The sequence below is a fragment of the Leptonychotes weddellii genome, chromosome 8 (genome assembly GCF_054177405.1).
Source record: "Leptonychotes weddellii isolate Sample4059 chromosome 8, ASM5417740v2, whole genome shotgun sequence".
Classification (NCBI taxonomy): domain Eukaryota; kingdom Metazoa; phylum Chordata; class Mammalia; order Carnivora; family Phocidae; genus Leptonychotes; species Leptonychotes weddellii.
Window position 1 is genome coordinate 65823600 of NC_138376.1, and position 24306 is coordinate 65847905.

General features: G+C 36.2%; 1 protein-coding gene and 1 non-coding gene across 2 annotated transcripts in view; one reads left to right on the forward strand and one right to left on the reverse strand.

Moving 5' to 3' along the window:
- Nucleotides 1-24306, reverse strand: part of RNGTT (RNA guanylyltransferase and 5'-phosphatase) — a 282512-nt gene that overhangs the window by 177364 nt on the left and 80842 nt on the right. The gene's annotated exons all lie outside the window — the stretch shown is intronic.
- On the forward strand, nt 12587-12721 carry LOC115941096 (U4 spliceosomal RNA). The gene has a single exon (XR_004075849.1). It is a non-coding gene; the product is annotated as a U4 spliceosomal RNA (small nuclear RNA).

Below are 24306 nucleotides of genomic sequence, written 5' to 3' on the forward strand. Positions count from 1 at the left end.
GAGGCACAGAGGACCCCCTCAAAATCAGTAAAAATAGGTCAACACCCTGACATATAATAGTGAAACTTACAAATCTCAGAGGCAAAGAAAATCCTGAAAGCAGCTCAGGACAAAAGGTCTGTAACCTACAAGGATAGAAACATTAGATTGGCAGCAGACCTTTCCACAGAGACCTGGCAGGCAAGAAAGGACTGGCATGATATATTCAGGGTGCTAAATGAGAAAAATATGCAGCCAAGAATACTTTATCCAGCTAGGATGTCATTCAAAATAGAAGGAGTGATAAAAAGGTTCCAAGACAAACAGCAACTAAAAGAATTTGTGATCACCAAACCGGCCATACAAGAAATATTGACAGGGGTCCTCTAAGCAAAGAGAGAGCCCAAAAGTAACATAGACCAGAAAGGAACAGAGACAATATACAGTAACAGTCACCTTACAGGCAATACAATGGCACTAAATTCCTATCTTTCAATAGTGACACTGAATGGGCTAAATGCCCCAATCAAAAGACAAAGGGCATCAGATTGGATAAAAAAGCAAGACCCATCAATATGCTGTCTGCAAAAGGCTCATTTTAGACCCAAAGACACCTCCAGATTTAAAGTGAGGGGGTAGAATACCATTTATCATACTAATGGACATCCAAAGAAAGCTGAGGTGGCAATCCTTATATCAGACAAATTAGATTTTAAACCAAAGACTGGAATAAGAGATGAGGAAGGACACTATACCATAATTAAAGGGTCTATCCAACAAGAAGATCTAACAATCGTAAGTATTTATGCCCCTAACATGGGAGCAGCCAATTATATAAGCCAATTGAAAACAAAATTAAGGACACACATTGATAATAATACAATAATAGTAGGAGACTTTAACACCCCACTCACTGCAATGGACAGATCATCTAAGCAGAAGATCAACAAAGAAATAAGGGTCTGAATGACACACTGGACCAGATGGACTTCACAGATATATTCAGAACATCCCACCCCAAAGCAACAGAATACACATTCTTCTCGAGTGCACATGGAACATTCTCCAGAATAGATCACATCCTGGATCACAAATCAGATCTCAACCGGTACCAAAAGACTGGGATCATTCCCTGCATATTTTCAGACAACAATGCTTTGAAACTGGAACTCAGTCGTAAGAGGAAAGTTGGAAAGAATTCAAATACATGGAGGCTAAGGAGCATCCTACTAAAGAATGAATGGGTCAACTAGTAAAGTAAAGAAGAATTTAAAAAATTCATGGAAACAAATGAAAATGAAAACACAACTGTTCAAAATCTTTGGGATGCAGCAAAGGCAGTCCTAAGAGGAAAGTATATAGCACTACAAGCCTTTCTCAAGAAACAAGAAAGGTCTCAAATACACAACCTAACCCTACACCTAAAGGAACTGGAGAAAGAACAGCAAATAAAGCCTAAACGCAGCAGGAGAAGAGAAATAAGAAAGATCAGAGCAGAAATCAATGAAATAGAAACTAAAAGAACAGTAGAACAGATCGATGAAACGAGGTGGTTCAACATTCGCAAATCAATCAACATGACAGATCACATTAACAAAAGAGACAAGAACCATATAATCCTCTCAACAGATGCAGAAAAAACATTTGACAAAATACAGCATCCTTTCTTGATTAAAACTCTTCACAATGTAGGGATAGAGGGAACTTACCTCAATATCATAAAAGCCATCTATGAAAAACCCACAGCGAATATCATCATCAATGGGGAAAAACTGAGAGCTTTTCCCTGAAGGTCAGGAACACGGCAGGAATGTCCACTATTACCACTGCTGTTCAACATAGTACTAGAAGTCCTAGCAACAGCAATCAGACAACAAAAAGAAATAAAAGGTATCCGAAATGGCAAAGAAGAAGTCAAATACTCACTCTTTGCAGATGACACAATACTCTATGTGGAAAACCCAAAAGACTTCACCCCAAAACTGCTAGAACTCATATAGGAAATCAGCAAAGTGGCAGGATATAAAATCAATGCACAGGGGCGCCTAGGTGGCTCAGTCGTTAAGCACCTGCCTTCGGCTCAGGTCATGATTCCAGGGTTCTGGGATCAAGCCCCACATTGGGCTCCCTGCTCCACGGGAAGCCTGCTTCTCCCTGTCCCACTCCCCCTGCTTGTGTTCCCTCTCTCGCTATGTCTCTCTCTCTGTCAAAATAAATAAATAAAATCTTAAAAAATAATAAAATAAAATCAATGCACAGAAATAACTTGCATTTCTATACACTAACAATGAGACAGAACAAAGAGAAATTAAGGAATCGATCCCATTTACAATTGCATCCAAAACCATAAGATACCTAGGAATAAACCTAACCAAAGAGGCGAAGGATCTGTACTCAGAAGACTATAGAACACTCAATGAAAGAAATGGAGGAAGACACAAAGAAATGGAAAAACGTTCCATGATCATGGATTGGAAGAACAAATATTGTTAAAATGGCTATGCTACCTAGAGCAATCTATACATTCAATGCAATCCCTATCAAAATACCATCGACATTTTTCACAGAGCTGGAACAAACAATCCTAAAATTTGAATGGAACCAGAAAAGACCCCGAATAGCCAGGGGAATGTTGAAAAAGAAAACCAAAACTGGGGGCATCACAATGCCTGACTTCAAGCTCTATTACAAAGCTGTAATCATCAAGACAACATGGTATTGGCATAAAAATAGACACGTAGATGAATGGAACAGAATAGAGAATCCAAAAATGGACCCTCAACACTTTGGTCAACTAATCTTCGACAAAGCAGGAAAGAATATCCAATGGAAAAAGACAGTCTCTTAAACAAATGGTGTTGGGAAAATTGGACAGCCACATGCAGAAGAATGAAACTGGACCATTTCCTTACACCATACACAAAAATAGACACACAATGGATGAAAGACCCAATGTGAGACAGAAATCCATCAAAATCCTTGAGGAGAACACAGGCAGCAAGTTCTGCCACAGGCAGCTTCTTGCTAGACACGTCTCCAAAGGCAAGGGAAACAAAGGCAAAAATGAACTACTGGGACTTCATCAAGATAAAAAGCTTCTGTACAGCAAAGGCAACAGTCGACAAAACCAAAAGACAACTGACAGAATGGGAGAAGACTTTTGCAAATGACATATCAGATAAATGGCTAGTATCCAAAATCTATAAAGAATTTATCAAACTCAACACCCAAAAAACAAATAATCCAATCAAGAAATGGGCAGAAGACATGAACAGACATTTTTCCAAAGAAGACATCCAAATGGCCATCAGACACATGAAAAAGTGCTCGACATCACTCAGCATCAGGGAAATCCAAATCAAAACCTCAATGAGATACCACCTCACACCAGTCAGAATGGCTAAAATTAACAAGTCAGGAAACAACAGATGTTGGCGAGGATGCGGAGAAGGGGGAATCCTCTTACACTATTGGTGGGAATGTAAGCTGGTGCAGCCACTCTGGAAAACAGTATGGAGGTTCTGCAAAAGGTTGAAAATAGCGCTACCCTACAACCCAGCAATTGCACTACTGGGTATGTACCCCAAAGATACAAAGGTAGTGATCCAAAAAGGCACCTGCACCCCTGTATTTATAGCAGCAATGTCCACAATAGCCAAACTATGGGAAGAGTCTAGATGTCCATCAACAGATGAAAGGATAAAGATGTGGGGGGTGTGTGTGTGTATGTGTGCGTGTGTGAGAGAGAGAAAAACGCAATATTATGCAGCCATCAAAAAAATGAAATCTTGCCATTTGTAACGACGTGGATGGAACTAAAGGGTATTATGCTAAGCGAAATAAGCCAGAGAAAGACAATTATCATATGATCTTGCTGATATGTGGAATTTAAGAAACAAAACAGAAAATCATAGGAGAAGAGGGGAATAAATAAAACAAGACAAAATCAGAGAGGGAGGCAAACCAAGAGACTCTTAACTACAAGAAACAAACTGAAGGTTGCTGATGGGGGGATGTGGTAACTGGGTGATGGACATTAAGGAGGGCATTTGATATGATGAGCACTGGATATTATGTAAGACTGATGAGTCACTGACCTCTACCTCTGAAACCAATAATACATTATGTGTTAATTGAATTTAAATAAAATTTTTTAAAAATTTTACTCTTAAGCTTACAAAAGGATAAAAATAAATAGGTATGTTTTGTGATCTTTTTCTCTTCTAAGTGTTTGAAGTGAATAGCAACTGATTGATGAGAAGCATATACAATAAAATGTCTCAACAACCAAAAAAACCCAAAACAAAACATTATTTTTAAATAAATGCAGCTTATTTTCTCTGTGTGTGTTTGTGTGTATATACATACGTTTGACATATTTTGGTGGGTTTTTTTCATGTTTCTTTATTTGAATACATGCAAATCTTACATTTGTTTGGTGGCTGCAACCCCAGTTTGTTAAGCAGTGGTACTGGTGCTTCTTCTATGGTGAAGCACAGTATTCCATACTGGTCTCCTGCTGTGATAGTTCACTGTTGCTTCCCAGAAAACAATGGCTGGACAACACTGCTCTGATTATGAGCACTGTTTTTAAAACATTTCCTCTGCACATCACAATATATGGTTGCCATATTCCATGTCTTCATTTAAAGCTTCCCACTAACCTCCACTCCACTCAGAACCCAACAGACATGTTCAACTGAGGTAAGACTGAGAGTACACCGGTGGAAAACAAAGTGAAAACAAACAGATGCTCTGATCTCAGCCTAATCTATTTGAACAACTGTTTTATTTGATCCAATTTTATAAGCTGGAATGGAGAAAATACAGAGTTCCGCTCTCTATCAGGAAATACATTCTTCCCTATTTCACAGCCCACATGTTTTCACATCTCTGAAAACAGGACATACCTCACAATTAAGCAATGACATATTATCGTTTAATTGGCAGAGGTCTCTCTTATCCAGTGATATAAGGGCATGGCCATATAACTAGAAGCATCTTATTTGGTAAAACAAGGTACACGAAAAATAGTTTTGGGTGAACAACTTAAAGCTGCAAAACCAAACATACACTAGAATCACACCTGTGATTTACAATTTTTCTCATGCATTTGTCTTCAAAATCTTAAGCATTAGAGAGACTGCTTAAACCAGTAAATTTAAGGCTTCTCTGAAGCAACTGCCAAAAGCATTTTCATGAATAAATACAAAATCACAGCCAATTAGTTAGATAACAGGATTTTACCACATATTAATGGTTAATCTGTGACTCCACAATCAAATCAAGTTCTTCAATGCTTCACCTGAACCCTCTGAAGTCATCATCACAGACTATACTCTCTGAGTAAAACTATATAATATATTGAAATAATACTGCAAGATGTAGAAAAGCACATAAAACAAAGAGCCTTAAATCAATTTTCCTAGAAATTTTGAAATTTTTTTAAAATTTGATTGCAATCATTCATTGATAATACATCAGTTTTCTATATTTCACTTTTGGTAAGACTGGCTCTGTCTGGAGCATAAAAATGACCAGATAGATATGTGTTCAATGACCAAGAAATACAATCCAACTAAAAAATATAGGTCCCTGATTTTCCTTATCCACTCTAAAAGTTTACATTTTCTCAATCATGTCTCAAAGTCCATTCCCATTTTTATACATTATCTTTTCAGTTCTTGGGGGAGAACTGAAATACATACTGCAGATTTCAAGAAAGTTCGAAGTTGTTAAATATCTACTCTTCCAGCAATGTGACAAGTAGTGAGTTTTTTGTTTTATTAAAAACATTAAGATGGACTATAAAAGTTACTTTCAGACTCATGTGCTAGAACCAAGGGCCCTCCATCATTTTAACAATGACTAATAGAAGGTTCACTTAATTTTCTATGCAACTCTGGAAAGGACAAATGCTATTATTGAACTTTAGTCTTTCATTTTAAAATTCTAATAAATCTCCTAGGTCAGACGTTAATATCAAATTACTGGCTCACACTGATGAGAGTTACACACTTAAAAAAAAAAGTGTTCAGTTGAATTTGAAGACATTTGTGCAATATGTCAATCCTATCTATGCTTTTGTTAACCTGTAGTAGATTCACAGCCACAGTGAATTAATCCATAGGAATTTTTTCAGGAAAAAACTGCCTCCTAATCATTTTAGAGGCCAATAATCTTTTATTTTTCTTCTGAATCTACTAATACACATCTCCTGAATGTTAACTGTAAAACAAATTTTAAGCTATTACACTGAGGAAACATACAGGAATTTCCCCATGTTAGAACTATGAATCTTTCATAAAAATGTTTAAAATATCTTTGGCACCAGAAATAATGATTTCTTCATGTTTTAAGCGAATTACTACTCATATTCCAGATTTACTACCCCAAAAGAAGTTTCCTGGGACAATAAATATTGAGGTTCACTATACAAAAGCAATTCTCTTTATTACGCATTACTGTGATTTTCTTAAATCCTCCTCTGCAATGGTAAATGAATGAAACTGAAGGGACCCATCAGGCCATATTTTTTTTTTTTTAAAGATTTTATTTATTTATTTGACAGAGAGAGAGATAGCGAGAGCAGGAACACAAGCAGGGGGAGTGGGAGACCGAGAAGCAGGCTTCCTGCCGAGCAGGGAGCCCGATGTGGGACTCGATCCCAGGACCCTGGGATCATGACCTGAGCCGAAGGCAGACGCTTAACGACTGAGCCACCCAGGCGCCCCATCAGGCCATATTTAATTTCAGTAATAAACAACATATTAATAGACTAGGTAATACAAAACTAAACACCAGAATTATGAGAATACATAAAGTTATCCTCATTTTATCTTGCATCTGCCTTTAAGCCAAAAAGTCTTCACCATTATATCTGTAATTACATAAAAAACTAAGCATAGTCACTGAAAAACCTCAATGTGTGAATAACAGATCTTCACATTTAAGCAAATACTCTTCAACCACAGTTGCAATAACAAACTCTCAAAGTTTCTTTTTCTTTTACTATAACACAAACAATACAACACAAAAAAAGTCACAGACATTTGTATATATAAATAGCAAACCTTATGGCTAGATTTTCTTTATGAACTACTAGTCTTAGACAAACACTTAAGGAGTTTATATTTAGAGATAGAATAAGAAAATAAAAGCAGGCCATACCTAGAAAATAAATCTGAATGTCAAATGAAATACACAAATATAAATAAAACCTCAATTTCCTACCTAGCAAAGTGCACAAAAAATAATAAATGAATAAATTCTAATTAAACTAGATGAGTATATCCCTTGAAAAATTAAATGTAGTAAAAGAATAACTTTCATAATTCTGTTAAATCCTCGCAAATGTTATCAGAAAAAATCTTCACATTTATTGCCTTTTCATCCTACACCACAAATTTTATTTCCAAAACAGCAATAAACAAATCATTGTAAAAGTGTTTTCCACAGAATTTTAATAAAGCAGTCAAAGTGGACATGAGAAAGTAAAATGACTCCAAGCAGAGAAAAGCAATAAATTTATTGCTAGGAACTTTCAAGAGATTATTAGGTCTTTCTTTTTCTTTTTTATTTGAATGTGTATGATGAGAGAGAGGGATAGAATCTTGCTTAATTTTTTAATCAAGTATAAGTTCCTAAAATCATTCAAGATCAGTTTCTTGGATGTTCTTTGACTTAGCCCTAACCACATACAACTCTACAGGGAACATAACTACCCCTAAAGAAAACAATAGGGAGTTAAAAGAGGCAAACAAGCAGGAAATGAAGAAAGACAACTTACTATTTCAGGAGAAAAAGACCTCACAAGTGTGAAATAATCCAAGATCAGGCTTGATCATATTAAAATAAAAATGGGGAGTTTACAAGAAAGAATATGAATTATTTTTACCAATCAGTAAAAAAATAAATAGGCAATTAGGCAAAAAAAATACATTAGTCAATCTTATTGCTTTTTATAAATGCCTAAAAATTTAGAGTGGTTTTTCCGCCGATTTACATAACATAACCACTGTGCCCTGAAAATAAGAGGAAAATAATAATAAAATGTAAAAGAAAGCAGCTTCTCAGACTAACCAAATACTAAAAGAGCTTTGAAGTTTAAAATATTATCTGTCTAGCAGCTCTGATACAAACTTTCCAAAACATCTACTGAAACACCTAAGAAAAATGCAGGATGAAAACTTTAAACCTCATATCAGGACAAAGAAAGTTCATATGCCACCAAAATTTCAAGGCTAAAGATCTCTATTAAAAAGGTTGGTCAATGGACCTTGTATACCACGCAGACAGCAAGCCTGAACAACAAAAATGATCTACTCAAATTCCCTATAGATCATTCAAATTCTACTATAGATCATAAGTACAAGGTTTATACCAACCAGACAGACACTAGGCAGCTAGCTGTTCTTCCACGTGTGTCTACAACATCATGGAGCAAACTGCTCCTATAACCCTTTCTTTCCCCATCTTCTAGGTGGTTTCAAAGGGTGTCTACAGGGGGGTTCCCTTGGACTCTTTCAGATGGTCCATGAGGTCAAAACTATTTTCATAATAAAGTTAAATAATTTACCCTTTTCACTATCACTCTCTTATGAGTACACACTGTAGTTTTTCAGAGACTATATGACAGATGACATCACAAAAAACTGAATCCAGCTGTCTTCAATGAAGCCAGACATTCTTTAATTTGCAAAAAGGCAAAACAACACCACTCTTCACACTATATTGTTTTTTGCTTTAGAATATGTGGTAATTTTTCACAAAAATGTTATTTCTATTAATATTGGTTTACTGTTATTTTAAAATGAATATTTTCAGTTGTAATTTCTAATATGATAAATATCACTAGATATAATCCACATAAATAAAAAACTCTCCAGGGTCCTCAATAATTATAATGATTATAAAGGAGTCCTGAGACCAAAAGTCTGAAAACTGCTACTCTAGACAATCTAAGTCTCTTAAAGAACGTCACACTTCCTTTACTGATACCAACACCAAGTCCAAGAAAATAATTGGGAGGGAAGAACATGTGTATTGGTTTCATGTTCACTCATAAAGAAAGTGCAGTAGTTGAAAAAAAGACAGGAGGCTCCCGGAGAGTAGAACATATTGGAGACTAATATTCATATACTCCATCTGTTCAGAGGATCATGCAGTAGAAGACAAAAGAATATTCCATTTTACTCTAGCATAGTCCCAGCTAGACAAGTGACATGAATGTAAACTAGCATGCCAACTGAAATTTAAAGAGTGCACACAAGAACAATCTACAACCTTTGTCATCTAACAAACACGAGGACTAAATGAATCTTTCATCATTTAAGGAAAGAGAAATATCATGAAAACTCATTGGAAAACTAAAGCTTTAAATAAATATAAATTCAATTTAAAAATTCCATTAAAAAGAAACTTTAAGAAAAATTTTGTATCCTCAATAGGATGCTAGAGGACAAAATCTCTCAAGAAAAAGAAAAACAGAAATAAAGTAATAAGAAAAGAACTAGATTAAAAAGAAGACAGGTAAAGCAAAAAGTAAATAGTGCAGAAAGGGTAAAAAAAAAAAAATCCACATTAGGGACAATAAACCAACATTACAGAAAATTAAATCTTTCATTTGAGACCAATCTCAAGATTTTCCAGAATGCAGGAGGGGGAAATGGGGGGAAAAATGGAATTGATATATTATATAAAAATAATCAATACCCAAGGTTACAATGTTAAGTACGTCCAAAGGAAGTAGAACACTTCAAGGAAAAGGGGCATTGAATACCCACATGTCTTTCTTGAAAATATACTTCAGTTAGCAATGCAGTTAAAGCTGTTATGTTATGTACTTCACCCCCTCTAGTCAGAGACACCAATAAAATGACAGGAATGGAATTAACTCAGAACAATAAAAAGCAAGTGGGGGACAACTATTCAAAGATGAGAAAGATTTCAATAAATTTTTTAAATATAAAGAGGACAGAAACCTGTTGACATATAAACCAGAACACACCTACCAACAATGGTGGGAACTTCACTGAAGGAGAGGGAAGAGCTAATCATCAGTAAAGTGACAGCTTAGGGGAACAACTCTGAAAATTGCTAGGCCATCAAACAAAAACAACAAAGATCACACATCACATAGCTACTGTATTTGGAGATTTCTGCCATTTGTGTTTCAGAATACAAACAACTATGTTCTAATGAACAGTTTAGGATATTTCAACTTTTTAAAAAACTAGCTTGTGGGGCACCTGGGTGGCTCAGTTAGTTAAGCGACTGCCTTCGGCTCAGGTCATGATCCTGGAGTTCCGGGATCGAGTCCCGCATCGGGCTCCCTGCTCGGCAGGGAGTCTGCTTCTCCCTCTGACCCTCCTCCCTCTCATGCTCTCTGTCTCTCATTCTCTCTGTCTCAAATAAATAAATAAAATCTTTTAAAAAAATAAAATTAAATAAATAAATAAATAAATAAATAAAAAACTAGCTTGTGTTCATAATCCCCTTCATTTAACAGTAGCAAATTCCAATGATACAAAGGCATATCTCCACAAAGAAACCGGAACTGTGATTCTGTTTACACTTCTTTAGTCAAAAATAAATCTTATTAAGAGAGCTTAATGTCATCTCTAACAAAACCCATAAAACTGCCCAGTGCTTTAATCAAACCAAAGGCTTTCAAATTATTTCCCTGAGGTTGCAGCATGAACACTGACGCAGTTCTCTCCTTCTCCTCCTGTAAATCATCTCAGCAAAAAGATTTTTACGTGTGATTTTATTTCTCCAAGAAACTTTTTTAAGTAACTCAAGTTTTCAGCAAAACTCAGAGGCAAATATTAATCCACAGACTCTAAAACACAAATGTAGACTACAAAAAGTAGCTAGAATCCAAGAGAAAGGGGGCTAAAGGAAAGTTCAGAGTGTGGCTAGAAGAACTAGCAGCAGATTCCAGAAACTGTGCATAAAAATACACTCCCTGAAAGTAAATGGCTTGCCCTTAAGTGCAAAAGTGAATTTCAATGTTTGAAATACTGAGTACAGAAACCAAATAAACAGTGTTAGAGACAGAAGCACTCCAGCTCCCAGACGAGTTTAGAACAACGTACTCAGTGGTTCTACTTAAAAGAATCACACAGAAAAGGCATACGTCTAGAACAAGCTTGACTGTGAACAAGCACGGCCAAAGTAAAGCTTTGGGTAATATAATCTGTACTCTCCTCCCACAGCAACCTTCTGCAAATAAGTGATCCAGGCATATCTAATTTCCTAGATATGGGTAATATTAAGGGATCTGACACAGCATCAATACAAAAGTATTGAATGAAAGAGGTAGAAATGTAATACTAACAGTGCAAACTTGACAAAAAAATACTGCCCTACACAGGTGACAATTTACACTTTATCATGACTTCTTAAAAATTAATAAAACTCTCACTGCTATAAAGAAGACCAACAAAGCAGAAATATAAAGATTCAAGGAAAAAGATGGCAGAACAAATGAAAAGGGGGTATAAAAATGACAAAACACAGGAAAATAGTTCAAGGGAAAAAATCATCATACAGAAATGAAGGAATATAGAGAATATATAATAATATAGAACAAGGAGCAAAAGAATATAGATTTAAAGGACACAACAAAATGAAACAGAACAAAGGAAAAATAATTTAGAAGGGTCAGGGCATCAATATTAGATTTAGAGCAATGGTTCTCAAAGTAGGGTCCCTGGACAAGCAGCTGCAGCTGCAGCTGCAGCTTCACTTGAGAATTTGGGAGGCAGTGCAAATTCTCACACCACCAGAGACTTACCAGACTCAGAAAATCTGGGAATGGAACCCAACAGTCTGCTTTAACAAGCCCTCCAAATAATTCAGATGCTCACTAAAGTCTGAGAATTGCTGCTTTGGAAGATGGAAAAGGAACAATATGAATACAGTCAAAATGTCCAACAAGAAAAACCAATCAATACATCACAAATATTTACAGATAAAAGCTAAGAAAACTTAAAACTTGAACCTGCATATTAAGAAGGGCATAAGTGCCAGAGAAAACTGACCTAGAACAGTCAACTCCAAGACATATCTAGGAAATTAGTGAACTTTAAAGATGAAGAAAGAATCTTTTGAGCAAAGGAACAAAAAGATTAAGTAATTAAAATGGAGGAAAAAACCCACAAAAAATCAGATGGCATCTTATTGCTTCACAACAACATTAAATATTACAAGACAGTGGGACACTCAAAGGTTAAGTGTGAGCCAGAGTTTTATATTCCCCCAAACGACCCTTCAAAAATAAAGGTTACAACAAGCAAACACTTTTGAATGAACATGCAAGAACTAAGGGACCACTGTTCTCATGAAATATTCTTGAGAAAACCCCTAAGAGATAAACTTCAGCCAAGCAAGAATGGGAAAAGGAGTACTGTTATCAAAGCAGTAAAGCATAATTAGCTGTAAAATAAAATAAATGTGGGGATTAGAAGGAAAGAACAGAGTGTAAATATCAACTATCCCAATAATATGAAAATAATATAAATAAAAACTGAAAGGAAAAAAGGGAGAAATGATGGGATGGGACTCCAAGTCTGCAATTTAATGTTAACAAATCAAGTAGTAGAGCTTTGCGCAGTGGCAGTATCGTAGCCAATGAGGTTTATCCGAGGTGCGATTATTGCTAATTGAAACAAATCAAGTAGTAGAAGTATATTTTACAGTAGGAAAATAATATTATTCATTAAAAGCTAATACTAGAAAAATGGGAGTAAAAGAGCAAAGACATTATGCACAGGCAGGGATTTACTAGGTAATAAAGAAATACAAAACTGAAGATATCACAGAAAGATATAATTATGAAATTAAACACTAAAACAAAATACAGACCATCCAAATACCAGAAAACCAGAAACACATGCACCCACACACATTTTAACAGCAGAATGAAAGACCTGTGGTAAACTATGAAAATAGAAAACATAACACAATGACAGCACTGATACCCAACGTAACTATCACATGGATAAATGTAAATGGAATAAATCATCACTTTAAAAAATAAAAGAGTTAAACACATGTCCACATAAGAACTTGGACAGAAATGTTTGTTGCAGCATTGTTCATAATAACCAAAAAGGAAAAACAACTAAAAGTACCCATCAACTGAAGAATAGATAAACAAAATGTTATATATTCATATAATAAAATATTATTCAGCCATAAGGAATGGAATATTGATACATGCTACAACATGGATGAACCTTAAAAACATTAGGCTATGTAAAAGAAGCCAGTCACAAAACACCAAATACTGAATGATTCTGCTTCTATGAAATGTCCAAAATAGGCAAATCTACAGAGACAGAAAGTAGCCTGGTGGCTGCCAAAGGCTAAAAGTTTGGAAGAATTAGGGAATGGATGCTAACAAGTACAGAGTTTCTTCTGCAGGTGATGGAAAATGTTCTAAAGTTGATTGTGGTAGTGATCACACAACTCTGAACTGCACTAAACTGAATTCACTGAAATTGTACATTTTGAATGAGTAGATTATATGATATGCAATTACATCTCAATAAAACTGTTTAAAATTCTAAATAATAGAAGTGCTACAGTGTGGATCACAAAGGAAAACAAAACTTCACTGTATACAAAGCACATACCTAAAATAATATGATTCAAAAAACCTTTTAAATGGTAAGATGGACAAAGGCAAATACAAACAAAAAGAAGTAAGGCTCACAATATTAGTCGCAATCTTAAAAGTCAAGACAAAAACAAAGATTAAACAAGTACAAAAAAAAGTTTATAAGTCTAAGGAAGATAAATCCAAATGAATAAATAATTGTGAATTTATCATCACCAAAAAGCACTGTATTTATAGTATAAATATTCATGAAGAAACTTTAGAAGACATTATACTTAAACAAACAGACACTAGTATTAGGAGGCTTTCATTCCCCTCACTTAGTCTGTAACAGATCAACTGAACCAAAAATAAGTATGAATATACAGACTAAAATCAAAAACATAATTAGTAAGGTAAGTCTGACTGACACATATCAAAATCTTTACCCTGAAATTATAAAAATAACATCTGTTGAAGGGTCTAAGAAACAGTCCAAAGAATTAATAACACCTTATAATAAGTTCCAAAAGGTAGAAAAATACAGATAATATTCTTGCATTAATACAATAAAATTTAAAATAACAAGTTCAGAAAATAAAAAGACTTCCACCTTGAAATTCAAAACTCTTTAACAAGCATTAAAAAAACAAAAAATAAACCAAAATTGCAGAATTCTTAAAAACATGACAAAAGTTACCCAATATCATATTCTAGTTATCAGACTATGGCAAGCTCAGAGGAAATTTTAAGCACTAATATCTGTAAGAAAAGAATGAGAATCAATGAATTCAGTGCCCAAACTCAAAAAGTTAATAAAGGACGGGGTACCTGGGTGGCTCAGTCAGTTAAGCAACTGACTTTTTGTTTCAGCTCAGGTATCATGAGTCATGAGATCAGGCCCCACGTCAGGCTCTGTGCTGGGCGTGGAACCTGCTTAAGATTCTCCCTCTGCTTAAGATTCTCCCTCTCCCTCTGCCCCTCCTCCCACTCGCACATGCACGCTCTCTAAAATAAGTAAATAAATCTTAAAAAAAAAAAGCCGGTAAAGGACAATAAGAGAGCTACAAACCAAGATTAATAAAAATAAAAGTAGGTTTTACTTAGGAAAAGAGCAGAAATCAATAAGTGAAAGCTGATTTATTGTGGAGAGGAAAAACTTAAAATAGCCACCATTATTAAGAAAAAAGCAAAGAAACAAATATTCAACTAATAAATCCTGAGAGGAAATAACCACAAAAACAAATTTAAAGTCTTATAATTAATTACTTTCCTCAACTCTATACAAATCATTTTAAAATATTAATAAAATGGGTATTTTACAAAGAATGATAATTTACCAAAACAGACTCCAGAAGAGAGAGAAAATCTAAACAAACTAATTTTCACAGGAGAAGTAGAGGAAGTCCAATATATCTGTTAACCCAACCACAAAACACTAGGACCCAAATAGTTTCATGGGAAAATTCCACAAAACCCATCAAAACTAGGCAATTCCAATGCTATTAAAACTACTCCGGAACATAGTCAAAAAAAGAAAGAAAAAAAGAAAGCCTTACATTCTTTTTATGAAGCAAGTATAACATTGAAGTAAAAGTTAACCAAAGATTTACAGAACAGGATCATTTATGAACATCAATGCAAAAATCCTAAATAAAATGTTAGAAAAAAACTGGGCAGTACATCTTTTAAAAATAATATATTATGGAGAGATATTCCATGTTCATGAATAGGAAGACTCAATAATGCCAAAAAGTCAGTTCTTCCCAACTTGATCTATAGATTCAATGCAATCCCAATCAAAATGCCAGCAAATTATTTTGTGGGTACTGGCAAACTGACTCTAAAGTTTATATGGAGAGGCAAAAGACCCAGAACAACCAACATAATATTGAAAAGAAAGAAACAAAGTTGGAGACCTGATACTACCTGACTTTTTAAGATTTACTACAAAGATACAGTAATCAAGACAGTGTAGTATTAGCAAATGAATAGACAAACAGATCAGTAGAACAAAATACAGAACCTAGAAACAGACCCACATAAATATAGTCAATTGATCTATGACAAAGGAGCAAAGCCAATACAATGGAGCAAAGACAGTTGGTGGCGCTAGAACAACTTAGTATCATATGCCAAAAAATGAATCTAGACACAGACCTTATGCCCTACACAAAAATTAACTCAAAATAAATCACAGACCTAAATGTAATAAAAAGTAGAACTATGAAACTCCTAGAAAATAACATAGGGAAAAACCTAGACAACCTTCAGTATGGTGATGCCTTTTTAGATAAAATACCAAAGATATGATCCATGAAAGAAATAACTGATAAACAGGACTTCGTTAAAATTACAAACTTAGTTCTGTGAAAGACAATGTCAAGAGAATGAGAAGACAAACCACATATTGGAAAAAAATATTTGAAAAAACACATCTAATAAGGACTCTTATCCAAAATATCCGAAGACTCTTAATACCAAAATGAACAACTTAATTAAAAAATAGGTCACAGATCTTAACAGACATCTCATCAAAGAAAATATAGAGATGAAAAATAAGCATATGAAAAGATACTCCACATCATATATCAGGGTAACAAAAATAGTAAGATACCACTATACACCTATTAGAATGGCCAAAATCTAAAACACTGACATCACCAAATGCTGAGAAGGATGCAGAACAACAGGAAGTCTCATTCTTTGCTGGTGGGAACACAAAATGGTACAGCCACTTTGGAAAACAGTTTGGTGGTTTATCACAAAACTAAACATACTCTTACCATATGACCCAGCTATTGTGCTCCTTGGTATTTACCCAAAGAAGCTGAAAACTTATGTCCACACAAAACCTGCACATGGGTGTTTATAGCAGCTTTATTCATAATTGCCAAAACTTGGAAGCAACCAAGATGTCCTTCAGTAAGTGAATAGATAAATAAAAGGTGGCACATCCAAACAATGTAATATTACTCAGCACTAAGAACAAATGAACTATTAAGCCATGAAAAAGACAAGGGAGAAATTTAAAGGCACATTACTAAGTGAAAGAAACCAATCTAAAATAGTGTGATCCAAAAAATAAAATAAAGGGCACCTGGCTGGCTCAGTCAGTAGAACATGTAACTCTCATCTCAGGATTGTAAGTTCAAGCCCCATGTTGAGGGGTAGAGATTACTTAAAACTGAAATCTTTAAAAAAAAAAACAAAACAGGGGCACCTGGGTGGCTCAGTAGTTGAGCGTCTGCCTTCGGCTCAGGTCATGATCCCAGGGTCCTGAGATCAAGCCCCACACTGGGCTCCCGGCTCCGCAGGAAGCCTGCTTCTCCCTCTCCCACTGCCCCTGCTTGTGTTCCCTCTCTCGCTGTGTCTCTCTCTCTGTCAAATGAATAAATAAAATCTTTAAAAAAATAAAATAAAATAAAATAATTAATTAAAAATAGATAAATAAAATAGTGTGATTCCTACTATATGACATTCTGGAAAAGGCAAAACTAAAAAGACTTTACAAAAATCAGAAGACAGTGACTGGGAAAACAAGAGGGGCTGATTTTTGTGACTTTTTACAACCAGCAGGGCTCAAAGACTGGAGTTGTAGAGATCTATGGCAAGGCCGGTGTGGAGCCCAGTGGGTGCTGCAGTGCTCCTGTGGAGAAGGAGCGCAGAGAGCCCAGGAGCAGATGGCAAGATCTGAGGATCCCCTGGGACGCACTGAAAGAGATGGTTCCCCCTTCTTGGAGTGCATCTGGGAAACCCGGCAGGTGCCATTTCTCTACCCTGCCCCTCAGCAGAAACTAACTTCAGTGAGCAGCACAGTGCCAACACTGGTGGCCTAACCGGCTTACACCAAGCCCTGCCCCCCTGCAGTCAGTTGGTGCTGCTTTTCTTGGGCAAGTATGCCTGAGAACCAGTGCAGCAGGCCCCTCCCCCAGAAGACCAGCACAAACCACAGCAGGCACCACGTCTACTGACCACAGAGTTCTGCAAAGCTTCAGCTCTAGTGGAAACAGTATCAGGTCTCTTTTAACAAATAGACCAGGGCACACCTAGTTAAAATCTGCCACACTCTGGCCAACGTCCAAACACTCCACAGTGCAGGCAAGGAGAAACTCTGCAGATGACTGGCCTGAGGGGAAGAGCAGTAAAAACACAGCAGCAGAGTGCACACAGCATACGCCAGAGACCCTTCCTGAAGCACAAGACCCTGGACAGCATATGACCTCTTCTTTCCTAACACACTGAAGAAGACACAGACCTAGACAAAATGCTAAGACAGAGGAATTCATCTCAAAAGAAAGAACAAGAAAAGGTCAGAGCCTGGGATCTAATTGAAACAGACAGAATTAATATGCCTGATCCAGAATTTAAAGGAACAATCATAAGGATACTAGCTGGGCTTGAGAAAAGCATAAAAGATACCAGGGTCCTTCACCACAGAGATAAAAGACCTAAAAACCAGTCAGGCCCAATGAAAAATGCAATAAACACAATTTGAAACCCCCTGGATATAACGCCACAAGGATGGAAGAATCAGAGGAACAAATAAGTGATATAGAATATAAAATTATGGAAAATAATGAAGCTGAAAAGAAGCGGGAAAGAACAATATTGGATCAATGTAGACAGGAAACTCAGCAACTCCATAAAACATAGTAACATTCATATTATAAGAGTCCCAAAAGAAGAAGAGAGGGTAAAGGAGGCAAAAGATTTACTTGAGGAAATTATAGGTGCTGGAGAAGGAAACAGGAAGCACAGAGAACTCCCATCAAAACCAACAAAAGCAGGCCAACACCAATATATACTGTAGTTAAATTGCAAAATACATATATAAAGAAAAAAATCCTAAAAGCAGAAAGACAAATGTCCCTAACTTACAAGGGAAGACAAATAAGGTTAGCAGCAGATCTACCCACAGAAACTTGGCAAGCCAGAGATGATGGCATGATATATTCAACAAGCTGAATGGGAAAAATACGCACCAAAAATACTCTATCCAGCAAGGCTGTCATTCAGAATAGAAGAGATAGAGAGTTTCCCAGACAGGGCGCCTGGGTGGTTCAGTCGGTTAAGCGTCTGCCTTCGGCTCAGGTCATGATCCCTGGGTCCTGGGATAAAGCCTAAGCATCGGGCTCTCTGCTCAGCGGAGAGCCTGCTTCTCCCTCTCCCACTGCCCCCTGCGTGCTCTCCCTCTCTATCAAGTAAATAAATAAAATCTTAAAAAAAAAAAAAAAAAGAATGGATACTATACTTTGTCAAAAGCTTTTTCTGCATCTGTTGAGAGGATTAAATGGTTCTTATCCTTTCTTTTATTATGTGGTATATAAGGTTGATTGATTTGCAGATGTAGAGCCACCCCTGTAGCCCAGGAATAAATCCCACTTGGTCATGGTGAATAATCATTTTAATGTACTGTTGGATCCTATTGGCTAGTATCTTGGTGAGAATTTTTGCATCCATGTTCATCAGGGACACTGGCTTGTAATTCTCCTTTTCAGTGGGGTCTTTGGTTTTGGAATCAAGGTAATACTGGCCTCATAGAAAGTTTGGAAGTTTTCCTTCCACTTTTTGGAACACTTTGAGGAAAAATAGGTATTAACCTTTCTTTAACTGTTTGGTAGAATTCCCTTGAGAAGCCATCTGGCCCTGGACTTTTGTTTGTTGGGAGATTTTTGATTAAGGATTCAATTTCTTTGCTGGTTATTGGTTTGTTTGAGTTTTCTATTTCTTCCTGTTTCAGATTTTGTAGTTTATATAGTTCTAGGAATTTATCCATTTCTTCCAGATTACCCAGTTTGTTGGCATTTAATTTTTCATAATACTCTCTTATAGTCATTTGTATTTCTGTGGTGTTGGTTGTGATCTCTCCTTTCTCATTCGTGGTTTTATTTATTGGGATCCTTTCTCTTTTCTTTTTCATAAGTCTGTATAGGGGGGTTCATCAAATTTTATTAATTCTTTAAAAAACTAGCTCCTGGGGCGCCTGGGTGGCTCAGTTGGTTAAGCGACGGCCTTCGGCTCAGGTCATGATCCTGGAGTCCCTGGATCGAGTTCCGCATCGGGCTCCCTGCTTGGCAGGGAGTCTGCTTCTCCCTCTGACCCTCCCGACCCTCCCCACTCTCATGCTCTCTCTCTCTCAAATAAATAAATAAAATCTTAAAAAAAAAAACTAGCTCCTGGTGTCACTGATCTGTTCTACTGTTTTTTGTTTGTTTCTATTTCATTGATTTCTGCTCTAATCTTTATTATTTCCCTTCTTCTGCTGGCTTTAGGCTTCATTTGTTCTTTTTCTAGCTCCTTTAGGTGTAAGGTTAGGTTATGTATTTGAGATTTTTCTTGCTTCTTAAGGTAGGCCTGTATTGCTATATACTTCCCTCTTATAACCATTTTTGCTGCATCACAAAGTTTTTGGACCATTGTATTTTTTTTTTTTTTAAAGATTTTATTTATTTATTTATTCATGAGAGACAGAGAGAGAGAGAGAGAGAGAGGCAGAGGGAGAAGCAGGCTTCCCGCAGAGCAGGGAGCCCGATGTGGGACTCGATCCCAGGACTCTGGGATCATGACCTGAGCCGAAGGCAGACGCTTAACCATCTGAGCCACCCAGGCGCCCTGTATTTTCATTTTCATTTGTTTCCATGTATTTTTAAATTTCTTCTTTAATTTCCTACTTGACCCATTCATTCTCTAGTAGGATACTCTTTGGTCTCCACGTATTTGTGGTCTTTCAAATTTTTTTGTGGTTGACTTCAAGTTTCATAGCGTTGTCGGAAAATATGCACGGTATGATCTCAATCTTTTTGTGCTTGTTGAGGCCTGATTTGTGACCTAGTATGTGATCTCTTTTGGAGAAATGTCCCATGTGCACTCAAAAGAGAATGTGTATTCTGCTGCTTTAGGATGAAATGTTCTGAATATATCTGTTAAGTCCATCTGGTCCAATGTGTCATTCAAAGCCATTGTTTCCTTGTTGATTTTCTGCTTAGATCTGTCCATTGCTATAAGTGGGGTGTTAAAGTCCCCTACTATTACTGCATTTTTATCAGTGAGTTCCATTATGTTTATTATTAATTATTTTATATATTTGGGTGCTCCCAAGTTGGGGGCATAAATATTTACAATTGTTGGATTTTCTTGTTGGATAGACCCCTTTATTATGATATAGTGCCCTTCTTCGTCTCTTGTTATAGCATTTTGTTTAAAATGTGGTTTGTCGGGACACCTGGGTGGCTCAGTCGGTTAAGCGTCTGCCTTCGGCTCAGGTCATGATCCCAGGGTCCTGGGATCGAGTCCCACATCAGGCTCCTTGCTTGGCAGGGAGCCTGCTTCTCCTTCTACCTGCTCTGCCTGCTGCTCCCCCTGCTTGTGCTCTCTCTCTCTGACCAAAAAAAAAAAAAAAAAATAGTGGTTTGTCTGATATAAGTATTGCTACTCAGGCTTTCCTTTGCCATCCATTTGCATGGTAAATATTTCTCCATCCTCTCTTTTCAATCTACGGGTGTCTGTAGGTCTAAAATGAGTCCCCTGGAGGCAGCATGTAGATGGGTCTTATTTGTTTTATCCATTCTGACACCCTCTGTATTTTGATTGGAGCATTTAGTCCATTTACATTCAGAGTAATTACTGATCTGAATTTAATGCCATTTCATTACTTGTTTTGTCATTGTTTCTGGAGATTTTCTCTGTTCCTTTCTAGTCTTTGTTGCTTTTGGTCTTTCTTTCCCACTCAAAAGGTGCCCTTTAATATTTCTTGCAGGGCTGGTTTAGTGGTCACAAACTCCTTTAGTTTTTGTTTGGGAAACTTTTTGATAAAAACCTCAACAAGGTAGGGATAGAGGGAACATACCTCAACATCATAAAGGCCATATACGAAGGCCCACAGCTAGTATCAGCCTCAATGGGGAAAGACCCTCTAAGGTCAGGAAGAAGACAGGGATGTCCACTCTCCCCACTGTTATTTAACACAGTACTGGACGTCCTAGCTTCAGCAATCAGACAACAAAAAGAAATCAAAGGCATCCACATCAGCAAGGAAGAAGTCCAATTTTCACTATTTGCAGATGACATAGTAGTCTATGTAGAAAACCCAAAAGACTGCACCAAAAAACTGTTAGATCTGATAAACAAATTCAGTAAAGTCTTATGATACAAATCAACATATAGAAATCTGTTGCATTTCTATATACCAGTAATGAAGCAGCAGAAAGAGAAGTCAAGGAATCAATCCCATTTACAACTGCACCAAAAACCATAAGATACCTATTAATAAACCTAACCAAAGAGGTAAAATACCTGTACTCTGAAAACTATAGAAGAACACTTATGAAAGAAACTGAAGATGACATAAAGAAATGGGAAAACATTCCATGCTCATGGATTGGAAGAACAAACATTGTTAAAATGTCTATACTACCCAAAGCAATCTATACATTTCATGCAAGCCCTATCAAAATACCACTAGCATTTTCCACAGAGCTAGAACAAACAATCCTAAAATTTGTATGGAACCACAAAAGACCCCAAATAGCCAAAGTAATCTTGAAAAAGAAAAGCAAAGCTGGAGGCATCACAACTCTGGACTTCAAGTTATAATACAAAGTTGTAGTGATCAAGACAGTACAGTAATGGCACAAAAACAGACACATAGATCAATGGAACAGAACAGAAAACCCAAAAATGGACCCACAACTGCATGATCAACTAATCTTTGACAAAGCAGGAAAGACTATCCAATGGAAAAAATACAGTCACTTCAACAAATGGTGTTGGGAACCTGGACGGCAACATGCAGAAGAATGAAACTGAACGACTTTCCTACACCATATACTAAAATAAATTCAAAATGGATGAAAGACATAAACGTGAAACAGGAACCATCAAAATCCTGAAAGAAAACACAGGCAGTAACCTCTCTGACATAGGCCATACCAACTTCTTACTAGATACATCTCCTGAGGCAAGGGAAACAAAAACAAAAATGAATTATTGGGACTTCATCAAGATAAAAAGCTTCTGTATGGCAAAGGAAACAATCAACAAAACTAAAAGGCAACCTTCAGAATGGGAGAAGATATGTGTAAATGACATATCTGATAAATGGTCAGTATCCAAAATATATAAAGAACTTATTAAACTCAAAAAAACAAATAATCCAGTTAAAAAATGGGCAGAAGACATGACTAGATGTTTTTCCAAAGAAGACATACAGATGGCTAACAGACACATGAAAAGATGCTCAACATCACTCATCATCAGAGAAATACAATTCAAAATTACAATGAGACACCACATCACACCTGTCAGAATGGCTAAAATTAACAACACAGCAAACAACAAATGTTGGCAAGTATGCCGATAAAGGGGAACCCTCTTGCACTGTTGGTGGGAATGCAAACTGGTACAGCCACTCTGGAAAACAGTGTGGAGGTTCCTCAAAACGTTAAAAATAAAACTACCCTAGGATCCAGCTATTGCACTACTAGGTATTTACCCAAAGGATACAAAAATACTGATTTAAAGGGATACATGCACCCCAATGTTTATAGCAGCATTATCAACAATAGCCAAATTATGGAAACAGCCCAGCTGTCCAATGACTAACAAATGGATAAAGAAGATGTAGTATATATATACAATGGAGTATTATTCAGCCATTAAAAAGAATGAAATCTTGCCATTTGCAATGACGTGGATGGAACTAGAGAGTATCATGCTAAGCGAATTAAGTCAGAGAAAGACAAATACCATATGACTTCACTTGTATGTGGAATTTAAGAAACAAATGAACATGGGGGGCAGGGAAGCAAATCAGAAAATAGCCTCTTAACTATGGAGAACAAAATGAGGGTTGCTGGAGGGTAGGTGGGCAGGGGAATGTGTTAAATAGGTGATGGGTATTAAGGGCACTTGTTGTGATGAGCACTGGGTGTTGTATGTGTGATGAATCACTAAATTCTACACCTGAAACTAATATTACACTGTACTGTATGTTAACTAAATGGGATTTAAACAAAAACCTGAAACTAAAAAAAAAAAAGTTGTGAACCTAAAACTGCTCTAAAGAAATTATAATAATAAAGTCTTTAAAAATAATAACAACAATACATTAAGATTAAGTAGGGCTTATCATATCAGGATATATTTTCATATAATTTATGAGATAAACAAATCTAACAGAAAAAGATAACAGTATTATACCAATAGTACATAAAAAGCCATTTGACAACACTGAACACCTATTCTTTATCAGAAACAAAACAACTCAGTAAATATAGAGCCAGACACTTGTTTAACCTGATAAAATAGATTCCAGACTCAAAGGCAATATATTATACTTTGGAGAATCACTAGAAGCATTCCTATTCAAATCAAGAAGAAGACAAGGATTCCTATAACTATCACTAGAATTTAATACTGTACTCATGCCTAACTGGATCAGATAAGAGAAAAATTAATGTATGAAAAATCTAAAGAGGAAAACTATGTCTATTTATACTTAATATGATTAAATACTTAGAAAATCCAAGAGAATCAACTGTTATTACAAACAGTAACAAAATACAGTGAGAACTGTACAAAATTAGTATACTAAAATCAACAGCTTTCAAATTTAAAAACTCATCTTGTATAAAAGGCATCTGCTAAAGTCCTACAGGTAACATCACCCTTAGTGGTTAAAAACAAACTTTTCCTGCTCCAAAGCAAAGGAACAAATATGG